The sequence below is a fragment of the Mastomys coucha genome, unplaced genomic scaffold (genome assembly GCF_008632895.1).
Source record: "Mastomys coucha isolate ucsf_1 unplaced genomic scaffold, UCSF_Mcou_1 pScaffold18, whole genome shotgun sequence".
Classification (NCBI taxonomy): Eukaryota; Metazoa; Chordata; class Mammalia; order Rodentia; family Muridae; genus Mastomys; species Mastomys coucha.
Window position 1 is genome coordinate 37,528,284 of NW_022196900.1, and position 23,333 is coordinate 37,551,616.

At 35.5% G+C, this 23,333-nt stretch overlaps 1 protein-coding gene across 41 annotated transcripts in view; it reads right to left on the bottom strand.

The window, feature by feature from the left end:
• The window catches only part of Ptprd (protein tyrosine phosphatase receptor type D), a 2,240,535-nt gene that overhangs the window by 1,397,672 nt on the left and 819,530 nt on the right, over positions 1-23,333 (bottom strand). For all 41 annotated transcript variants that reach the window (XM_031377711.1, XM_031377696.1, XM_031377694.1 and 38 more), the window contains exon 6: positions 19,123-19,161. The gene's annotated coding sequence lies outside the window, so the exon portion shown is untranslated. The remainder of the gene's footprint in view (positions 1-19,122; positions 19,162-23,333) is intronic.

The window sequence follows — 23,333 nt, forward strand, 5'->3', positions numbered from 1 at the left end:
ACAACAAATAAATGGCCAGAAAAGACACTATTCCATGAAGTAAGTACAAGATAAAAGAAAAATCTCCTATACTCCCCTCACCACACAGGGTAGCTGAAACACCAGTCAAGGAAAGATTAAGGAAGTCTTGGTATTTCAACAGCTCTTTTATTGTGGATTATAGAGATGAAGTAACATGACCCAGATAGTTAGGAATATCTGCTTCAGAATCACAGCATGGTTCAGCCTCCACAGACACACCAACCTGCATGGAAAGTTTATCACTGGAAAAATAATCCAGTGAGGAGTTTCCAGAACACAAACCCCATCATTTGGATGCATGAAGGCATGCAGTGTTTACATTTGTATTCACTTCAACATTATCGCTGTGAGATCTTACCACAATCTAACAAAATTCGAAGCTCAAATCAGCTTTTTATTGATTTTAACCAGCCTAATTTAATTTTGAGTTTCTATGGAATTTGCTGCCAAATATAAACTAATAATGATAGAAAATATTTATGGAGATTTTCTTTAACATTTAATTTCAAATTCCTTTATTAGTATGTAAAAAGTGTAACCATCTGGACTGGAAATGGAAATAATAACATTTCTCATTCGTAAAAGACATCAGTAATAACAATAAGTGCAAAGAGCTAAAATTCATCAAATTTTCTTCCTATTGTTTGAGCCCAGGGACACACTGACAGGCTGACAACTCTGAGATATAAACACACACTTTGATTGTGATTTAATAAAAAAGCCATTTCATTTTGCCTTTTACTTCAGTTCATTAATATTTTTAATTTGCACGCTGCCAAAAGCATGATGCTCGGTTTCAGGCAGAAACAAATTAAACCCTCAGGGAAGGAGCAGTACGGTCCCATGGGAGAAGCTTCCTTCCTCCGCTTGTGAAGAAAAGCGTACAGAACTACTAGAGTGGTTGACAGACGCGCCAAGTAACACAACTGTACTGTGATACTCAGCTGTTCCTGCATACAGGGGAACACTTCACACCTTAAAGCGTCTATTATACAAGCTGGGATGGGAAAAGCTTTCCTTATTCCATTTCTTAGTCCCAGAACATGCAAAGTATCTTGTTTATTGTGAGCACTTGAAACCAAGAGAATGTTTATAAACCAGTCTATTACCAAATATAGATTTCCAAATGTCCATAAAATATAATTTATTAGTAGTTATGATTTTTCAATATCAGGATCTATGAATGTTCTATTAATAGAAAGGATGGAATGATGGTGTCTACAATGGATGAGAAAGATACTAGATATTGATGAAAGACTCATCTGTATACTTAGCAGAGAGCGTTGTCAGTTTTACACACTTCAGCATCTGATGAGCATTTCCAAACCTCAGCCTGTTTAAATGACATTCAGACTCTGACATCAAACAGTTGTGAATGGCTGAAATTATCCTACTTAATACATGGTCTAGTGTTCTGACATCCACATTTAGCTCCTTGGATACGACATAACAAAGTTTGTTTCTAATCAGATAAATTTAGTTTTTAATAATATTCTAGGTCTATCATAGATTAATCTTTAAGGTATACTAATTTCTTATATTTTGTTGCAACAGGACCAAAAATATGAATAGAAGACAAAGGCAATAAGAGTGAAATAAGGTGTTACTTGCTCTGACTAATCTGAAAAATAAGCTTAAATCTAGGAAGAAAACTACTCATCCTTTCTTAATTCTAGCTCATGATTATGAATGACATCAAAATATGCTACCATAAATGATCATTTTCAGTTAAGGGAGAAAAAAGAATTATTAGAATTTAAAAAAAAATAGATAATATCAAGTTAACAATATAGCATTCAAATCTTAGATTAATAATGCTCAGTCATTAAGAGGCTTACTTATAATATTTTCACAAATAGAGCTCCAGACCCAGCTGGCATTTGAAAAGTTGGTAGACTTTCAAAACCTAAATGCAGAGCCTCCTGAATTACAATGGAAAATAGTATCATATTAACCAGTTCCTACATGAGCCTTTCATAATAGAGCACACAAGATATTAGAACGCACTATTATGCACATACATCTTCAGCAAGATTTCAAGAGCAACAGTTAATTGCCCCAACTTTATAAAGTGGAGCTTGGGTGGGGATTGGTATCAGTGCCTTCCCCACTATTATACAGCACTTCTGTCTCTAGACCTGTATCCATGGTGACATAAGCACTGAGATATCTGGAAGCAATTTTCAAGAAGGTGGATCATCCTGCCTGTTTCTGGCCACCAACAAGTTAAGTCCACCTTCAAAACAGCCTTGGGCTTCCTGTAGTTTATGCTGATATATAATTGGTATCAAGGCTCAAATTCATCTTGAAACTGAATGGAGAGTGAATGCAGATGAGTATACACAAGTGAGGAACCCAGATTGTCCCCTAAAGAATCCCATTGTGGGCTAAACCAAGGGGAAACCACATTTGCATTCTTTCTGGCTTTTTTTTTTTTTGAGTTGTTTTGAGGACTGAAGCCAGGACTTCACACATATTTATCAGTCTATCTTGAGCCACATCTCCTGTCATTTTTACTACTGACTGATGCTGTTCTTACTGTGGAGCTAAAACCAGATTTGTCTCATAACCACTTGTCAGTCTAAGAACAGGAAAGTCACACATTAGTAGATTTCTGCATAACAACAGAATCAAGGTCTCTGCCACAACATTGCCAATTAGATAATAATGTGAACTAGGCTGTTACTTTCAAGAATTGGCTGAATTCTGCTCATAGTCTTATAATTCTGGGAAGAGTTGAAAACATTTTCAGAAGCGTTATTAGAATAGAATGTATTTTGACACGTGAATATAAAAATGAACATTATAATTACAAAAACAATACCAGTTTATCAATACAAATAAGAGAGTAAAATATTGATTATCCAGTAATGTGATTGAGACCATTTGTTAGGTTCCTATCAATAAAATGTATCTATGTTTCTTTGTCATACCTTGAAGCAAAATTGATTAATCTGAAAAATATTAAATTAAAAACTCACTCTAAAAATCACAAGGGAGTAGGAGAGGATATTGGGGAAGGTAAATATGATTAAAGTACATTGAATATATGTATATGTATATATAATTATAAAATAATGAATAAAATTTGGAGACAAAAAGTCAACACAGTCATCTTACAATACTCAAAGTCATAATATTATTTTAAACAGAGCATGGAAATCAGAAACTATAAACAAAATAGTTAATAAACTTAATCACATAAAAAATTATCAGTGGCAAAATATAAGTTTGTTAAACAAGGAGAAATCCAAGAATTGTCTTAAATGTACAGAATTAAGTTATAATACATCAGACAAGTGAACACGAACATTTTAACATTCCACTGAAAACAAGCCAATAACAAGAATGCTAATTATATCTGCACATAAACAGGGCTCACCTTTCAGAATTACAGCTTTCTCCTCTATGTTTTTTTTTCTCTCAAACTCTAATAAAATGGTTTTGATCATCCTCTTTAGTTAATTTTACACATCTTCTATCTACAAGACTACTAACTCACAAGGGGAACCTGATCCCCAGAAATTATATAATGATAATTAAAAAGTGTGTAAATGATAATTAAAAAGGGCTTGGGACAGTGAGAAAGATTAGGGTTGTGTACAGTATATTGTAATTTTTTTGATTGTCTCTTCATTGGCCATTATGGTTTTCATCTTCATTTTTGACAGCTATTAAAAGAAAGAAGAGTACCAGAAAAGCCAATTTACTTAATATAACTCTTACCTGTGAATCAGAAAAGAAGTTATCAAGCCTAGTATCATCTGTACTCCCTTCATAAGATCTGTGTGACTTTGGGCAAACTCTTTCACATTTCTGAGCTATAGCATGTGACTTGCACAGACTTGTGGTACTGCAATTCATTATTGTTGTCCTTACTGTATAGAGTCCAATTTGAAGGGAAGTGGGGCATTTTATAACACAAAATCCTTAACATTGGACGCCAGCATATATTGACTGCTCTGGAAAGATTAGGTGAATTCTCTTTATTAGCTGATATTTTAAATCAGCAAGGGCATATTACTAATACCTGTGTGTAGCTATGTCTTGTAAATTGAAACATTCCTTTTAGAAGGGACAAAGAAGGCTCTTACTTTTTAGTGATACCAAATCAGCAAGGTCAGGAAACTCATGAAAGAAACAAGGTTACAAAATCTCTCCCAGATTAATATTTCCTATAATTAAAGGCAGAAAAGTAGAAATTCTACATGGGCATTGACATTCTCTGGCAAATTGCCGAAAATTTGAACATAGAGTTTCAGGAATGCAGATTTCAGGAGTTCTCTCCCATTTTGGAATGGGATCCTCAGTGATATAGTTGTTGAAGTCATCCTTGATCTTGCAAGCAAGCCCTCTTTTATACATGTATAAGCAATTCTAAACTCTGGTTCAATGAGTTACAATTCAGCAGAACTGTCTCATTTTCTGTTGTCAAATAGAAATATAGAATGCATAAATGCTTCCATTTGTTCATTTCCTCAAAATTAATACTGCTACCTCTTTATCATCCTATAACGTTCATGATTAGCAGTCAATTTTGTGCTTTGATTGTAACTGAGGTATGAACAAAAGAGGAAAATGTACTGTTCAAATTTAAAAGTGGAAATTGGATAGTTTCACCTGATTCTTATAATCACAAGAAAATCAGATGAAACTAAAGGTGACTATATAATAAATAAACCTGTGCAAATCGTTAACATCAAGAATAAGCTACAGGATAAACTCCCACATCATATGTACCCCTCCATGAAGCCAAACTCATTACTTGTTTCTCCATTGTCTAGTCAGAAATATTATCTTTATCCTACCCTTTACAAATTTTCTGTGATGGTTTGAATATGCTTGGTCTAGGCATGGCACTATTTGGAGTTATGACATTATTGGAGTAGGTGTGGCCTTGTTACAGAAAGTATGTCACTATAGGCATGGGCCTTAAGAGGATCCTTCTATCTCCCTGGAAGCCAGTCTTCTGTTTGCCTTCTTAACAACAGGTTGATCTCTCAGATCCTCCTGTTCCATGTCTGCCTGGGTGCTGCAATGGTCTCAACTTGATAATAGATTGAACCACTGAACCTGTAAGTTACCTCCAATTTAATGTTGCTCTTGCAAAAGTTGCCTTGTTCATGTTGTATTCACAGCAGTAAAAACCTAAGACAGAAGTTGGTACCAGGAGTATGGTATTGCTGTGCTAGACATAACAATATTTTTGTTTGGAAGAATGTGGATTTGGGGACTTTGGATTTGGAAAACCATGGAACACTTTAAGTGGGGTTTATTGGGCCATCTTAGTAGGGATATGGAAAACCATGGGGCTGAAGTTGATTTAAACTACATAAGCTTGGTGGTCCAAGAGGTTTCAATGGACTGTTTTTGTGATATTTAGTGAAGAACATGGCTGCTTTTTGCCATAAGGGGAAGAGATTTAGATTAATTGCTTTGACAAAGGAAGTCTCAAAACAGCCTAGTATATATTCTGTTATGTGGTTAATAAGGACATTCTTACAAAGAGCATTTTAAAGAAAATGAACAAGATGAGAAAGGAAAATCATAAAATTATGCTTCAAGTAATAAAGGGACACTAGAATTAAAATGGAGCTGAATCCTATGTTCAAGTAAAAAAACAGATTAAGGATACAGAGACAGTGGGACAAGATACTGCTCAGCTATGATTGGGACCAGGCAGGGTGGTATACATCTTTAATCCTAGGAGACAAAGCCAAGCAGACCTCCAAATACAAGACCAGCCTGCAACTGAGCAAGTTCTAGGTGAAGAAAAGCTTAAGTACATGCATAGTGGAAGACAGCCTTAGACCCAGCATTCAAGAGACAGAACAGTTCTCAATTTTATATGGAAAAAAAAAAACAAAACAAAACAGGATAGAGAAAACAATTCTCAACAGTAAAGAACTTCTGAGGAAGTCATCATTCCTGAACGCAAACTGTGCGACAAAACAATAATGATAAAATCCAGATTGTATTAGTACAGAGACAGATAGTTTGATGAATGGAATAGAATTGAAAATTAAGAAATAAAACCACACACTTATAGACACTTGACCTTTGACAAAGAAGCCAAAGCCATACAGTGGAATAAAGAAAGTATCCTCAACAAATGGTGCTGGCACCCTGCATGTAGAAGAATGAAAAGAGATCCATATTTATCACCTTGCACAAAGCTCAAGTCCAAGTGGATCAAGGACGGCAACATAAAACCACATACACTGAATCTAATAGAAGAGAAAGTGGCAAAGACTCTAATGCATCAGCACAGGAGAAAATTTCCTTAACAGAACACCAATGGTTCAGGCTCTAAGATTAACAATTGACAAATGGAACCACATAAAACTGAGAAGATTATGTAAGGCAAAGGACTCTACCAGTAGGATAAAACATCCTTAGTCATCAGGGAAGTACAAACCAAAATGACTCTGAGGTTCCAATGTATACCAATCAGAGTGACAAAAATCAAAAACTCTAGGGACATCACATGCTGGTGAGGATGTGGAGAAAGAGGAACACTTCTACATTCATGATGAAATTGGAAACTGGTACAACCACTCTAGACATCAATCTGGCAATTTCTCAGAAAATTGAAAATAGTTCTACCTGAAGACACAACTATAACACTCCTGGGAATATACCCCAAAGATACTCCACAATACCACAAGAAAACATACTCCATGTGTTCTTAGTAGCCTTATTTATAATAGCCAGAAGCTGGAAAAAAAAAAAAAAAAACAGATGTCCCTCAAACAAAGAATGATTGAAGAAAATGTGGTTCATTTGCACAATAAAATACTATTCAGCTATTAAAAATGAGGACATCATGAATTTTGCACGCAAATGGATGGGACTAGAAAATATCATTCTGAGTGAGGTAACCCAGAGCCAAAAGTACATCCATAGTATGTACTTACTGATAAGTGACTACTAGCCAAAATTTTCAGAGTAGCCATCATACAGCTCAGATTATATGAAGCTTAACAAGAAGGAAGGTCCAAGTGTGGATATCTCAATTCCACTTGGAGTGGGGAACAAAATTATCACGGGAGGCAGAGGCAGGGAGGGACCTGTGTAAATGAGGGAGAGGAAGAAGAAAAACAGGGACAGCATCAGATATAAAGGGAGACAGAAGAGAAGCCCAAAGGGCCACAATAATGGATGGAAATATGCAGCATTGTGGGGTACCCATAATTTTTCCTAGCTCAAGGAAATGCAGGGAAAAAATTGGAGCAGAGTCTGAAGGAAAGGCCATCTATCCAACTGTTGGCCCAACTTTAGATCCATTCCATGGGTGGTTACCAAACCCTGACAATATTACTCATGCCATGTTGTGCTTGCTGACAGGAGCTTAGCATGTCTCTCTTCTGAGAGACTCTACCAGCAGCTTACTGAGACAGATTAAGATAGGTATAGCCATCCATTGGACTGATGTCATGCAACACTACGGAAGAGTTAGGGGAAGGACTGAATCTGCAGAAGGGGTTTACAGCCACATAGGAAAAGCAACATTATCAACTTACCTGGACCCCTCAGAGCTCCCAGAGATTTAGCCACTAATCAAAGAGTATATGTGGGCTGGTCTATGGTACCTAGCACATACGTAGCTGAGAACTGCCTTATCTGACCTCAGTGGGAGAAACTATGCTTAATCCTATAGAAACTTGATACCCTAGGGAAGGTGGATGCTTGCAGGGGTGAGGTGAGGAGGGCCCCTCTCAAAAACAAAGGGAGGTGGGGATTGGTTGAAGAACAACTCAGGGAACAGGGTCTTGGAAGGGGGGCAACAAAATAAAATAATTTAATAAGTAAAAAGGGAAAGAAGTTGTTTGTTACTTTGAAGAAAAACATATAATTATTTTAGTGTGTAACAGAACATTTCACATATGAATGTTGTACCAAAAAAACAAAAACCACCACATTATTATAGATAAGATGTACCTCAGCTCTTACATATTTACCTAAATATCAAAATAGGAGAGGGGCTAGCCTTTTCATTTTAAAAGTATATCCAGCATTGAAAATAATTTATGCATGTATGAATATTTTATAGATGATATATCTGAGACAAAGATATATTAAAATTCTTGCTGAAAATTATAGAAACAACTGGTTAATATACCTGACTACAACTAAATCTCAAGGTTTATTTAGATGTTCCTATATCTTCTCTGCACTTTTTTTATTCACACACCAATAGGAAATCACTTTGTGATTTATATCCTTTTTTTCTGTTTTTTGTTTTGTTTTGTTTTTTGTTTTGTTTTTCGAGGCAGGGTTTCTCTGTATAGCCCTGGCTGTGCTGGAACTCACTCTGTAGACCAGGCTGGCCTCGAACTCAGAAACCTGCCTGACTCTGTCTCCCAAGTGCTGTGATTAAAGGCGTGGTGCCACCACTGCCTGGCCTGTGATTTACATTCTTAATTCATTAAGGGCATGAAACCCTGAAATCAGAAAACAATTTGTGGAGTTTGGAGATATACTGGGCATATGTAGAATAACCATGTTTTGCTTAGAAATAAAATTTGTCACAATGCCTTAGATGTTGAACAGAATCTTCCTATATAAATCACTACCATTTAAATCATTCTACTGAGAAAATCTAGCTTTATTTGCTCACTGTAATGATGGAGAACCATAAGCACATAGGATGCTGCAAGGGAAGATTAAGAAATAGTTTCAGAAGTTCTTTTATTGTTGAGAACAGTTTTCACTATCCAGGGATTTTTGTTATTCCAGAAGAATTTGAAAATTGCTCTAACTCCATGAAGAATTGAGTTGGAATTTTGTTGGGGATTGCATTGAATTGGTATATTGCTTTTGGCATTCCTGAACTCAAGCTGTACTACAGAACAAGACTGATAAAAACTGAATGATATTGGTACAGCAACAGACAGGTAGATCAATGGAATAGAAGTGAAGACCTAGAAAAAAATCAACACACCTATGGTCACTTGGTCTTTGACAAAACCATCCAGGGGAAAAAAGACAGCATGTTCAACAAATGGTGTTGGTTCAACGGCTGTCAACATGTAGAAGAATGCAAAGTGATCCATTCTTTATCTCCCTGTACAAAGCTCAAGTCCAAGTGCATCAAGGACCCTCATATAAAATCAGAAACATTGAATACAATAGAAGAGAAAGTGGTGGAAAGTCTCAAACATGGGCACAGGGGGAAAATTCCCGAACAGAACATGGGTGGCTTATGCTCTAAGATCAAGAATAAACAAATGAGACCTCATCAAATTGCACAGCTTCTGTTAGGCAAAGGACACTGTCAATAGGATAAACAGCAATGAACAGACTGGAAAAAGATCTTTACCAGTCCTACATCTGATACAAAGAACTTAAGACATTAGACTCCAGACAACTAAATAACCCTATTAAAAATGGGTTACAGAGCTAAACAAAGAATTCTCAACTAACGAAGCTAGAAGGGCTCAGAAACACCTAAAGAAATGTTCAATATCATAAGTCATCATTGAAATGCAAATCAAACTGACCCTGAGATTCTACCTCACACCAGTCAGAATGACTAAGATCAAAATCTAAGATGACAACAGATGTTAGTGAGGTTTTTCAGAAAGAAGAACAGTCCTCCATTGCTGTTGGGATTGCAAGTGGGTACAACCACTCTGGAAATCAGTCTGGTGTTTCCTTAGAAAATTGGGCATAGTACTACCTGAGGACCCAGCTAGCATTCCTGGGCATATGCTCAGAAGATGTTCCAACATGTAATAAGGACATATACTCCACGGTGTTCATAGAAGTCATATTTATAATGGCCAGAAGCTGGAAGCAACCCAGATGTCCCTCAACAGTGGAATGGATACAGAAAATGTGGTACATTTACACAGTGGAGTACTACTCATCTATTAAAAGCAATGACTTCATGAAATTCACAAGCAAATGGATTCAATTTGAGAATATCATCCTGAGTGAGGTGTCTCAGTCACAAAAGAACAAACACAGTATGTTTTCACTGGTAAATGGAGATTAACCCCAACGTTTGGATTACCCAAGATTCAATTCACAGACTATATGAAGCCTAAGAAGAAGGAAGACTAAAATGTGGATGCTTCAGTGCTTTTTAGAAGGGTGAACAAAATACTCATAGGAGGAAATACAGACACAAAGTGTGGAGCAGAGACTGAAGGAAAAGCAATCCAGAGACTGCCCCACTTGGTGTTCCATCCCACATACAGCCACCAAACCCAGATTTTATTGTGAGTACTGGGAAGTGCTTGCTGATAGAAGCCTGATATGGCTGGTTTCAGAGAGGCTCTGCCAGAGCCTGACAAATACAAAGGAGGAAACTCACAGCTAACCACTGGACTGAGTACAGGGGCCCCAATGGAGGAGATGGAGAAGGTAATGAAGGAGCTGAGGGAGGATGTAGCCCCATGGAGGGAGCAACAGTGTCAACCGGCCACATCCAGGGAGTTCCCAGGGACTAAGCCATCAATTAAGGAGTACACATGGTTCCAGCTGCATATGTAGCACAAGATGGCCTTGTCAGACATCAATAGGAGAAGAGCTCCTTGGTCTATGAAGGCTCAATAGATGCTCCAGTGTGGGAGAATCTAGGGCAGGGAGGTGGGATTGTTTTGGTAGGTGGAGGAACATCCTCATAAAAGCAGGGGGATGGAGGATATGATAGAGGGCTTCTAGGAGGGGGGAAAGGGGATAGTATTTGAAATGTAAATAAAGTAAATATCCAATAAAAATGAAAAAGTTTCAAAAATGATGTCTAAAATTTTACTTGTTTCATGTAAGCTGTATTCTCTGGACCCACTAAATGGGGGTAAAGGTAAAATAATAATAGTATAAATTAAATTCACCAAAACTATGCTTTTAAATAAGGTAAATGCAGAAAAAGGACAAGGACCATAATATGTATAAATTATGAGAAAATGAAATATTCATTCTTAATAGCAATCAATCAGAACAAAATCATTATAGAATAAACTTGAATATGTCACTTTACTCTCAAGGGGTACATGTTAGCCCACTAGAGACCTGATTTCTCTTTTCAATCATCACAAACGACTTCTGTTTTAAATTTAATATCTCATACATGGTGGGTGGAATAAAGAGGTAGAAAGCATCATAAAATGTAGTGATGCTACCAGGAAAATTGAGAGTGCAATTTCATCATTGTGTATACCAGTCTGACACCAGGATTGTAGACTGGTTCCCTTATAGAATAATGTTCCGTTATAGAATAAAGAAATTTAGGTTACTGAGGTAGCATGGCCTCTTGTTAAATCCTCAGTTATTTGATGTGCTCTGTGTTTGAAGTGAATATTAATAAAATTATTACTGAAAGAATGGTTCTGAATCATTTTAAGGCACTAGGATACTAAATCACATCAGAAGCCAGACTGATAGTGACAAAATATGATATTCTATGTAAACATTTGATATGTACGTACAAGGCAAGATATAAACAAAAAATTCAGAAGTATTTGTATTATTCATAACAATGTATGCAAGAATCTCCAGGAGGGCTGGTAAAATATCTCAATTCTAAGCTTAAAGGATTCCCTTTAAATGGTATTCTTTATTTCACTTGAAAAATCAATAATTTTCATAATTATTCACCTGCATGTTGGCAGATTGAATAAAATACACATGGATTAATTTTACTTATGAAAATGAGCTGTTTGAAAAGATTTTTAACAGTGTAATATTTTTGCAATGTTTTTACTGCAATCACCAATATTTAAATGATCTTTGGTGCATTTTATAGAAATGGTAATTCATTTGAAATGGCAAGAATAAATTTGATCCTATCTCCTATCATTGTAACTGTTTTCTAAGCCTGTAAGTGTAGTAGATATCCTTTTCTAAGACTCTTTTAGAAAAAATGCACATTCCAGAGAATTTTGCATAGGTGAGTCAGAATCTCAATATAATGATTACATTACTAACAAAGAATAAAGTGTCCTTTGATTTTTTTTTGGAACTAGCTATGAAAAAGCCCCCACTATGGTTCATAGATAGTGTGCATGGCTATCCCACAAACCATATATTAAACATCATACACCAAGATTGATTGCAATAGAAAAATTATTGTTTCAGTGCTTTCTTAGAAATCTTAATCTTCAGCACTGCACCTCATAGCATCCTGACTCTCAGGTTCATACCATGGCTAAATTACTATCCTTAAATATCTTCCAACCCTAGGTACCAGTCAAAATTTCCAAACTATTAATGAGATCTCAGAAACAAGGATTGAAGGTGATGTGACATTCTCACCAAGCTATAGAGAGCCAGAAGGATGACAATGTTAAATCTTCCATCACCCAGGGCCAACCTCCAGCCACCTGTGGCTGATGGTAACTATGAATGAAGAAAACCACAAATTTCCTCAGGCCAAAGACATTGTTCACAAGCGTGAACAATGGAACAACCTGCTAATCGATTCAAAACACTGTATATATCCCTGAAAGCTCATCCCACTTACAACTTGCCATCGTTAAGTAAGACCTCCAAGAACATGTTATAATGTTCTCTGAGCTCCATCACTAATAATAATTTAAGTCATCTGTATGTCTTATTGTAAAACATACTTTATGTGAAACTCTAGGATGAATTGAGCTAGGGATTTAACGAACTGAATCCATGGGTTGCATTACCAACATTGCAAAACTTTAAATAAAATCAAATTAACGTAAAGAAAACAATCCAAAATGAAGATGATTTTCTTGGAAGCTTCTCAATATTAGGAGGAAGAGATTATTAGGTTTGCAGGAATATGATGTGCAAATTGCAGTTTTTCCAGTATGTGAGGCATATGAGAGCTTTTAGACAATGGTCTAGTGCAGAAAGGAGTTGAGGAAGAGGGTATAGCACTCAATATCTGGGGTGAACAAACAGAGAGCTTTGAGAGATATAAAGAAAAACTATGAGGAGATTTTGTTTCTGGTTTTGTGAACACCTGGAAAATATTGGCATAGTGTAATAGTACAAAAGGCAAGCAATTACACAAGAGATTCCAAGTTCAATTACGACAGATCTCCCCTTCAGTAGTATATGAACCACATGACAGGTAACATCAATAGACTTGTTAGAATTTCTGTGTTCTACTAAAAAATATATAGTATTCTAGATCCGATATTAAAATTAAAAATGTAGTTACTTTCACTTTTCACAGAATAAACACTTTGATGATTTTACTCAAATATTGACAACAGTTCGAAAGCAGCTTGGATCACTGCCGAACATGCACATCTATGGTATCCTGAAATGAGAAGATGCTGGCATGGACAATACTTGCCCTGTGCCAGGAAGGACGGTGCACATGCTACTGTCATGTCTAAATGGAGTGGGCTGCCTTGGGGAGCAGTTTTAGCTTCCACCCTGGAGGTGAAATTAGGTTAACAAAAAATGCACACACTCCATGGAAGAGTTTCCTTGTGGGGATGACATCTCAGTCAGACTGAGCCCCTGGTGCAGTGGTTCTGATCATAAAAGAGGAATGAGCACTAGAGAGGTAGCTGTTAGTGTCCTCTGACTGCTGCAGAGATGTTAATGATTGACATGAAATGCTTTATGAGGCATAATTTGTTGTGCCCCTTCCTTAGCAATAAGTTTAAGTCTTTCAATTCCAGGTAATTGTATACAATTATTTTTGATCTCCAGTCCTATGTATGAAGCAGAAAGGTTATGTTTAACTAATTAGATGTTGTAGAAATGGCACTCTTTGGACATGTTGGTGGCATTTAAATTAGTATGGCTCTTAAAAACAGTACTGAGAGATTTCTACTATAAAAAGCAAAGAGCTAAACACGGAAGAGGTGGTGTCTTCTTGGGTCATTTGAACAAACAAGGTAAGTGTTGAGTGCAGGGAGCTGAACAATGCTCTGAAACCAAATACCCAGAAAACCTACTTCTTTTTAACTTGGGTACCGTCTGCTAGATTGCCTTTAATGTGAACTGTTACTTTATGCCATTCAAAAAATGAAGAACTCAAAGTATTACTACCACAGTACTGTTTATTTTTAACAAGAAAACTGACCATTTTTGATTAGTCGGGTCCTCTCCATGTTATTCCCTTTGCATGATCACCTTGGTGAAGGAACTAATGCGGAATTTTCTCTTTAAATAGTATCATGAATTTTCTTTAGAAGTTTGGTTGAGGGGACAAAGCTGATTGCTCTGAGCCCTCCCTCTATAAATATTGCCCCCTGAAAGTTTAGTGAGACTCACTATAAAATTATTTCAAAACAAAAACAGAATTCTAAAAATGTGTGTCAGGCAGCAGGTTTCTGCGTCTGAGAGTCATTGCAGTACTGTAGTGACCATCCATCTAGGTCATGTTGATGAGTGTCAGGGAGCTAGACAAGGCTGATAAGGGGGAAAAAAAACAAAGCAAAACAAACAAAGCAAAACACAAACAAACAAACAAACAAACCTCCGTAGCTTGAAGAAGCAAGTTTTGGTTCTAGCTCCTAAATTTGGCTATAGAAATGGGATTCTCCATAGTAGCTATCTTAATATTTTCCAGTGGCTGTGACATCTCAAACTTGTATATCCCTACGAGCTCCAATTCGGTAGAAGATACTAGGCTACTGAGTCCTCTGTTTGCACATAAATGACTTGCTTCACATTCATTTGCTCCATTTGTGCTTGGCCACATGTAGTCCTATCATGCAAGGTGGTATACAAATGTAGTCCTTTAATCTCTGCAAAGGAAGGAGATTTGCTGATGTAATCCTCACTATTCATCAAAGGAAATGTATTGGCTCAGCCTATACATTCAAAAAAGAATGGATATGTACTGGTGAATGCTGAATCATCATTTGCAGTAACCTGCTAGTCCAGCAAGGGTCTCCATAAAAAGTCCAGCACAAGTGCTTGTAATTTCCCTAGATAACAATTGAAAATAATAACAATTGAGGCTCCAGAGATGGCTTAGTGGTAACTGGGTTCAATTTCCAGTACCCACATGGCTGCTCATGGTTTGGACCTTCAGTGCATGGGGATCTGAGGCCCTATTATGATATATGCAGCCACCAGGCACACATGTTCTGCATATATATATGTGGGCAAAATATCCAGGCATTTAAAAGTAAACTAATTTAAAGTATTAATAATAAATAAACAAAATAATATACTTGTGCAGAAGATACAAAAGAGCATAAAGTCTGGGTCATCTCTAATTTACTTTTAAATGATATCTCTCAATCCCATCTGAATATTTGCACAAAAAGTTACTCTGCAGAGTTTGGAAACATAAACAAATCCATGAACACATTGTCTATGTTCACAGAATGGCAACCTTTGTCCTGACACAGATCTTATAATAACAATGAAGATAATTGTAATGACTAGGTGTTTGTTTAAAATATACCAAGTATCATCGCATCTGTGTTTACTAACTCATACCTATGAGGTAGGCCCTGTGAGTTCATTTCTACTAATCTGTGCACACAACATAAAAAAAATTGAAAAGACAATGCAACTTACCACCAACCCTTTATTTTTATCATATTCTGGAAGTCCTGGGATTTGAACCCAGGGTTCACATATAGAGAAGTGCCTGGGAGCTAAAGCCACAATAGCTGAATAGTTAAGTTTCTGAGGAAAGAGTTCTTTAAAACATCAAGACATTTTTGTTTTCATTTGAACCAAAATCTTATTTTAAAACTTTTTAAAAGGGAGACAATACTCAATTCTTGGAAAATGCAATGCTCCAATTGAATAATTCATATGATTTGAAGAAAATTTCATGACTAATGCTAACCATATGATTGTGCCTTGAAATTTGCTTGCAATACAACAACAAAGACAATGAAAAATCAGGATGGCTAAGCTTACATAAAATTTACATATAAAACTGAGAGTACAAATAAGAAAAAGAAGTTGCTATTAATTACCACCATTTGATGGTGAAAGGATTATGTTGCCATGGATTTTAATTGACTTATTAGGACTATGGTTTATATATGTGTATGTGTGTGTGTGTGTGTGTGTGTGTGTGTGTGTGTGTGTAAAGCATATGCATGCATGTTTCAAACATTGGGATAGTTGTTGGAATGCTCTTTGGATATACACCAAGTTGCCTTAATTTCTAAGCATGGCAAAAGCCCAGTAGGTGAAATCTCCTTTTAACCAACCATGTTCTGGGTTTTCTTATGGCTCAGATTTCAAAGTTGCTTCTGGGGAACTCTTAGGATTGGGTTTACTGAGAACTTGGTGGAAAGATATCTGTGTAGTCTTTGCAGTTGGAGCATAAGATTGAGTCTCTACATCTTGATCCATCGACTTTGTGACTAAAGCAAATAATGAACACCTTCCACCTTTCCCTATCATTAGAAGAGTACAAAATACTCTGTCAAAATTAAACTAGAGGGAAGTGTTTATCCAGCACTCCATATTCCCAGTGATTCCTTGAAAATTTTCATCCAACTGTACACTGCTGTGCATGTTATTATTTTGACCTCTTTAAAAGTTCAGGCTCCAGGTGCAGAAAATAAAATTGATGAATTGGAACAAATCACTGTGGCTACCCACAAAGACACAAAATCAGTGAATCATAAGCTTTAAGTACCCTACCTTACATAAATGAATATTGAAGGGAATTTTTATTGCTAATGGTTGGTCCCAGAGCACCTATTATTTTTTAGTTTGAGAACTATGGTAACTGAACAGAGTTTATTTTAATATACCTAATTTGTGTTATTAGTTTGCATATTGTTATTTGTATCCTAGAACTGCTGTGGTTTGCATTTTACAGGTAATGCTACCCATCTTGCTTAACTTCATGTTGCTGTTTCCTTTGCCAATCATAAATGAACTGAATCAAGCTTTATGCAAGCTAAAATTGAAGCCTGATCTCTAAAATAAAGCAAAAGTTGTAAATATGCTAGTTGATTTGTAAAATGTCTTTTGAGAAGCTGCTAAGGATGGAGCAATATTTTCAATGTGTCATGTTTAGCAAACAAAGCGTTAAGGGGTCACTTCTTGACTTTTGAATTTGCTGCATAAGAACCATGCATAAAACACAAACACTCCAGAAGCAGTGATAGTTTGGCTAGATAAAATGCTGAACTATGTGATGTTGAAAATAAAAATTATCAGAAAGAGAATCTAACTACAATAATTGATATTATCAAGTCATCCTGGAGAAATGGGACTTGAATTTTTCTTTAATAATAAGTAGGTATGGGTATATGTGTAGACATGGAAGATAGTTCTGCAGAAAGAAGTAGAATATCACAGTTAGCAAAGAATAGAATCATGTGACCAGCATTCACGGTTTAGTGAAAGAATAGTATTTCTGGGTGAGTGAAGTAATGCTTTATATTAAACTGGTGGATAAATCCTACAGGACTCATGGTTAAAAAGCATGTGAATTAGAGCTGTTGTAAATTTTTGGTGTTATTAAAGGAGGATTAATTAAGAATAATAGGAGATCTAGAAAAATCCTCATGTTATAAATAGAGAAGGTAAAACTTTGGGCTGTATTTAAGGTGCTACCTCTCAATAAAGGTTAAAATGGATTTTTTATTTGTAGAATATGATAACCTTCATCCATTTCTGAGGAGTGACTGAGACCAGACCATTGAAAAATTGGTAAAAAATGTCACTAACTTACCGTTCATCATATATATTGCTAGTAACATTCAAAGCATCATTAGTAATTCTTGATTTTAAAATTCTCTTATGTAAGCATAATAAAAAGGCATTCAAATTCTACTACTGACCAGTAAAAGTTAGCAGATTGACTGGCTAAACTGCTGTAGGTAGCAAATAACAGCTTACTTTTGCTCTGGACAAAGTAAAATGAAGAAAGAATATTAATAAATATTTGGTCACTAATCTCATAAGGCTCAGAGACAGGAGATAAAATGGACAAATATGGGTCAAAGCAGGTTCTCCTAGGAATGATGCTGATCCCTAGGGTATTGTTATATATTGGAGCAGAAGAGGAAGAACCAATCACACTTCCTTACTGGGGGGTGTGACCCAGAAGCTCTTAGAAACGCCACTACCTCACACAAGTTGAAGTTCTCTCTTTATTTATTGTAATTATCTTTCTTTAATGTTAAGAAGTGTGGTCTCAACAAGGATGTCTTGGCGTTTGGGTAAATTTTTGAGACTGGGAAAAGTATAGATAGAAAAGTCATGGCAAGGTTAATTAGGTGAACACATGACAAGTATTCTAGAACACATGGAAGCAATTCTGAGTGAGTTATAAAAGACCATCACAGAGAGACTGACCTCCTATGCCTCCCACTGAAACCTGCTCCTGGAAGGATTGGACTTGTTCCTGCAACCTAAGTAGAAATGTACCTGTCTCTTGGCTCCATATTACAAAGGGCATCCCTGTAAACATGAAGAGAACAAGGTACCCCAAGGCACATAGGAATCTGAACCATAGAATTCTTCAGGTTAATAAATTACAAAAGAATATAATATTTTCTAATAGGATAATATTGAATGAATTCAAAGTGTGATGAGATCTGAGTCTGTATTTGAATGTGAGCATTATTTCAAAAGGCTCACTAGAGTAAATACAAATACAAAGTTGCTGCGCATATCAACTTCCAACTTTATAAAAAGATAATCTGTTGCAACAATTACATTTTTGACTAAACAGAATAGCTTTCTTTGCTTATAACTGATATAGGTAAAGACTAGAAAAATTTTAAGAGTTTCAGTGGAGTAAAGTCCATTGCATTCAGTGTTTTACAGCTCTACCATAATATGCAAAACATTTTTAAAATTTGGCTATTATCTCAACTCTGTGGCTGTATCTTTTTACATTAAGTTGTTCTATCTAAAAATTTCAAGTCGATCATGCATAATAACTGATCTCTAGCAGAGACCTCTCCAATCTAACACTCAATGATAAATTCTGTTGTTGCCCTTTCTAGGGATGTTCTCCATAGAAGCTCTAGGTTAAATGTCAAATATTAAGAGTAAGAATATCATTGTACCCTGAATATGAAATTGATTTTGGCCTTATTAAATTCACCCTCAGTTAAAAATTTAGAAAACACTTTTTCTTAAACAACTGAGGCTTAAGTGAAAAGAAAAAGGGAAATGGTTCTCGGTAATGGTGGTGAAACAGAACAGAACAAAACTCACCAGACAGTTGAAGTCACCAGACGATTCAGGAGTCCAAGCCTAATGTAAGACAAAACAAAGGAGAAAAAAAAAGGGGGGGTGTTTAACAGTCTGTTTTAAAGGAAAACCCAAGGTTGTAATTCTCTGTCCTCTTCGCAAACACTGTAAACTAAAACAGCAATTATGAAAATAATTTCCTAAAGCCAAAATAAGTTTTCATTTAAAACATACTTAATTAACCTCATATTGTCCCATTCTTGTCAGCAGTGTATGAGTGTAGTTGAGGTAAGGAGAAGATGATTCAATTGTTCAATTGACCATAAATCATTTGCTAAATGATCGAATTCTAAAAAACTGTGAGATTGTTATTAAATTCCTTTTGTTTGTCAGAGTTTAGTCCACATGTGTAAATTTTCAAGTGTGAAGCCCATTGTGCTTCCACTTTCCAAAGGCTCCTCCTCGCAACAGTAAGGTAATGAGTGAGTTACAGCATTGACTCACCTCGGCAAAGTAAACAGATGGAAGGCATTAGGGCAAAACAAAATAAAATACAAGGCTTTACATTTCCAAGTGGTATTTAAATCAGCCTCTATTTTTTAAAGATGTTTGAAGTTCAAATCAAAGGCAGTATCCAGGCAGCACAAATTCCCCAGAGAAGGCCAAGCACCTGGTGTGGGTGCAAAGGTTTTATCAATGTTGTCTTGTGTGAAGGAAATGGCAAACAGAGAGCTCTTTTGTAAATATGGCTTCCTGCCTTTGTGTTTGAGGAGAAATATTGAACTTCCAACTATTATTATTACAGAACACGGGAGCTCATTTTTAAAACATTTGATGGGAGCCTTTCTGTTTTGCCTTAGAAATCAGTTTGAGCTTGCATATTAAGAAAATGTGTCTGTGAAAGAGAATGGAGGATACAATATATGTGACAAAGTGTCAGTACTGTATTGTTTGGTTGTATACAGATAAACATGTGTCTACATCTTATCTCCAGAAAGGTGAGTTGAGATTATTTCTATATTATCAGGATAAATACGATATTGCTACATGCTAATAGATAACCAAAGGACCATGTGAACTTCTTGAGAGTTCTTTCCAAACCTACTGTTTTCTTCATATCTATCTATCTATCTATCTATCTATCTATCTATCTGTCTGTCTGTCTGTCTGTCTGTTGAGGTTAAGATTGATTATTTTCTATTTGGTTCAACAAAATTCAATCAAAATGTCCCACTGATAGTTCTCCCTAAACAAGGCACTCATGAACGCTGGGCTCTGTTCCTAGAACAATATTCATCTCACTGAATCACTGTCTTGCATTATATCATGTCACAAAATGTAACTGTAATATTTTCATATTTAATAAAACCAGGCATATTTTTAAGATGTTCATCAAGGACATTTTTTTATTGTTGTATAGTTTATATACTATAAAATTCAGTATTCAAACAACTTATTTGTAGTATGGTCACAGTGTTGTAAATAATACAATGTTTCTCAAACCCTAAAAGTACTGATTAGAAATGGATTCCTGTCTCTCCCTCTACTGCATCCAGTAAGATTTTCTGGCCTTTTTTATCTAGCTCACTTCATGTCACAAGTCTTACAGAAATCTTTCAATAGTAGTATGCTGTGATACTGTGTTTCTTTTAATGTTAAGAAATATCACGCTGAATATTATTATACATTTTCTTATTTATTCATTAGAAGAGGGCATTTTGATTGTTTTTACCTTGGAGGTGTTATGAATATAGCAACTATCAATAAGTTTTCTACATGTTCAATTTTTCAGTACCTGTAATTATAAGCTTATGAGTAGAAATTAACTATTTGAGGAAAGAACATCTACAGTAACTGCATATTTTAAAATTCTACCAGAAATTCACAAGTGCTATCATTTCCAATATTTTAGCTAGCATTTGTATTTTTTTTTTTTTTTTTTTTTTTTTTTTTTTTGGTTTTTTTCGAGACAGGGTTTCTCTGTATAGCCCTGGCTGTCCTGGAACTCACTCTGTAGACCAGGCTGGCCTCGAACTCAGAAATCCGCCTGCCTCTGCCTCCCAAGTGCTGGGATTAAAGGCGTGCGCCACCACCGCCCGGCTGTATTTTTTTAAAAATGTGTACAAGACACACAGACACACACATGTATACATATACATATGTATGCATATGTATATATATATGCATGTATATACATGTATATATATATGTATACATGTGTGTGTGTGTGTGTTGTATATATATATGCATGCACATACTTCATTATTGTTTATATTTTACATTTCCCTTAAGGAAAGTTTTTTTTGAATGATTTTTATAGTTATTCACATTTGAACACAAAAATGGTTGTTCAAATACACCTTTGATTCAGGTTTCTGGTCATCATTGTTTTACATTCTTTAGATACCTGGGGTAGTAAGCTCTTGCCTGACATATGAATAGAAGTATTTTCTCCTTCTCCATGATTTGTCTTTTACTCTTGGTCACTCAGTGTATCCCAGTAATGTAATATAATGTTCTACTTGAAGGTTTTATAATTTTCAGTGTATTCATCCTTATGTGAAATCATTTATGTCATCAGGCATATTAGTTTTGTTTTCTGTTTCTCCTCACTATGTAAAATGCAACTACTTTTCTATTGTTTACAGGCTGAGTGATCACGATAAATTCATGTCTTAATGTTTTATTTTTTAAGATTTCTTTTTATTTAACTGTGTATATGTCTTTAGAAGCTTGAAGCATGTGTCAAATCCTTTGGACCAAGATTATAATCATGAGTTCCCTCATGTGGGTAATGGGAATTAAAATCAGTTCTTTACAAAACCAGCAAGAGCTTTTATCTACTGAGCTATCTCTACAGATCCATATGCTAAAATTTAAAATATATTCACATCCATTTTAATTTATCATCCACAATGTCATTTTATATGTGAATAATGAAATTTTATCTATGGTATTCAAATCACAGAACTTTAAAGCATGCCCTTATATATGTATGTATGTATGTATGTATGTATGTATGCATGTATGTATGCATGTATGTATGTATGCAATAAAGGTGATTATGTATTTATGCAAGTGCATGAGTATTTTGTGTTAATTCCCTCTCAGGACTATCAGCACAGTAGACATGGGATACAATGAAAGCATCCCAGCAACTTGTCCTGATCTCACAGCAAATCATTACATGAAGTATGGCATTTGCTCAACTTGTAGCTAGCTGTATTTCAGTGTTTTTCTATTACTATTTACTGAGGTTTAAGTTTAAAGGTTTCACATCTGTGAAAGCATCAGTTAAATTGCTATATGCCTTTTTAAAGATGCACAATTTTTTTCGTGTTAGTATTGTTTTCGTTAAATCTTACTTGATTCCAAATTTCAGTGGTTTCATGGGAAAGATCTAACAACTTCTGAAGGTCTTTCCTTCTTGGGATTTACAAATCTCTGGTTCACTCCTAGAAGTACTAATTCATACCTTTGCATTTTAAATTCGGGTGGCTCAATCAAGTTTTATCACTTTTGCTGTTTATTCAAGTAATTACTTTTGTCAGCTCTTGGGATCAGATACAAGGCCTCACAGAGGAGGCACAGCAATCCGCTACAGAATTGTATGTCTTCACAGAACATAATAGCAAGCTCAGAAAATCCCCTAGAACATATAATGGATAGAACACATAAAACTACATAGTTCAGTCTGTTATTGCCTGACTGGGTTTTAATATTGATCTTCTCCTTCTGTGTTTGGGTTAAATGAATTGTGTTCTCTGGAGCTTTTTGAAATACTTGCTTTTATTCTGCCACATCCAGGAAGCTCAGGCTTCCTCTCACATTGGCTTTATGGTCAAGGAACACTGCATCTAACTGTGTATATATGTCTCTAATATTTTCAAGTTTTTGTTTTAAAATGTTTCTATATCTGGAGAGCTTTTCAGTGTAAGTTATGTTTTGTATAAGATACTGTCTAGCCAATTTTCTGAAGTATATTGCAGTCAATATTATAACCCAGGGTTTAGTCAACTTTATAAAATTTTCATGTATACTTGAAAAATACAAATATCATTAAATTGTATGTATTTTTCTAGAGACATGAATTTTATTAAATGAATCTTGTTCATGAAGGTATTACAAGTTGCACCTTGAAATATCCTATTATTATTTGTGGTATTCTCTTTATTTTTTTACTTTAGCAATCACTCTTTATAATTTCTGTATGGTGGTGATAAATACATAGAAAT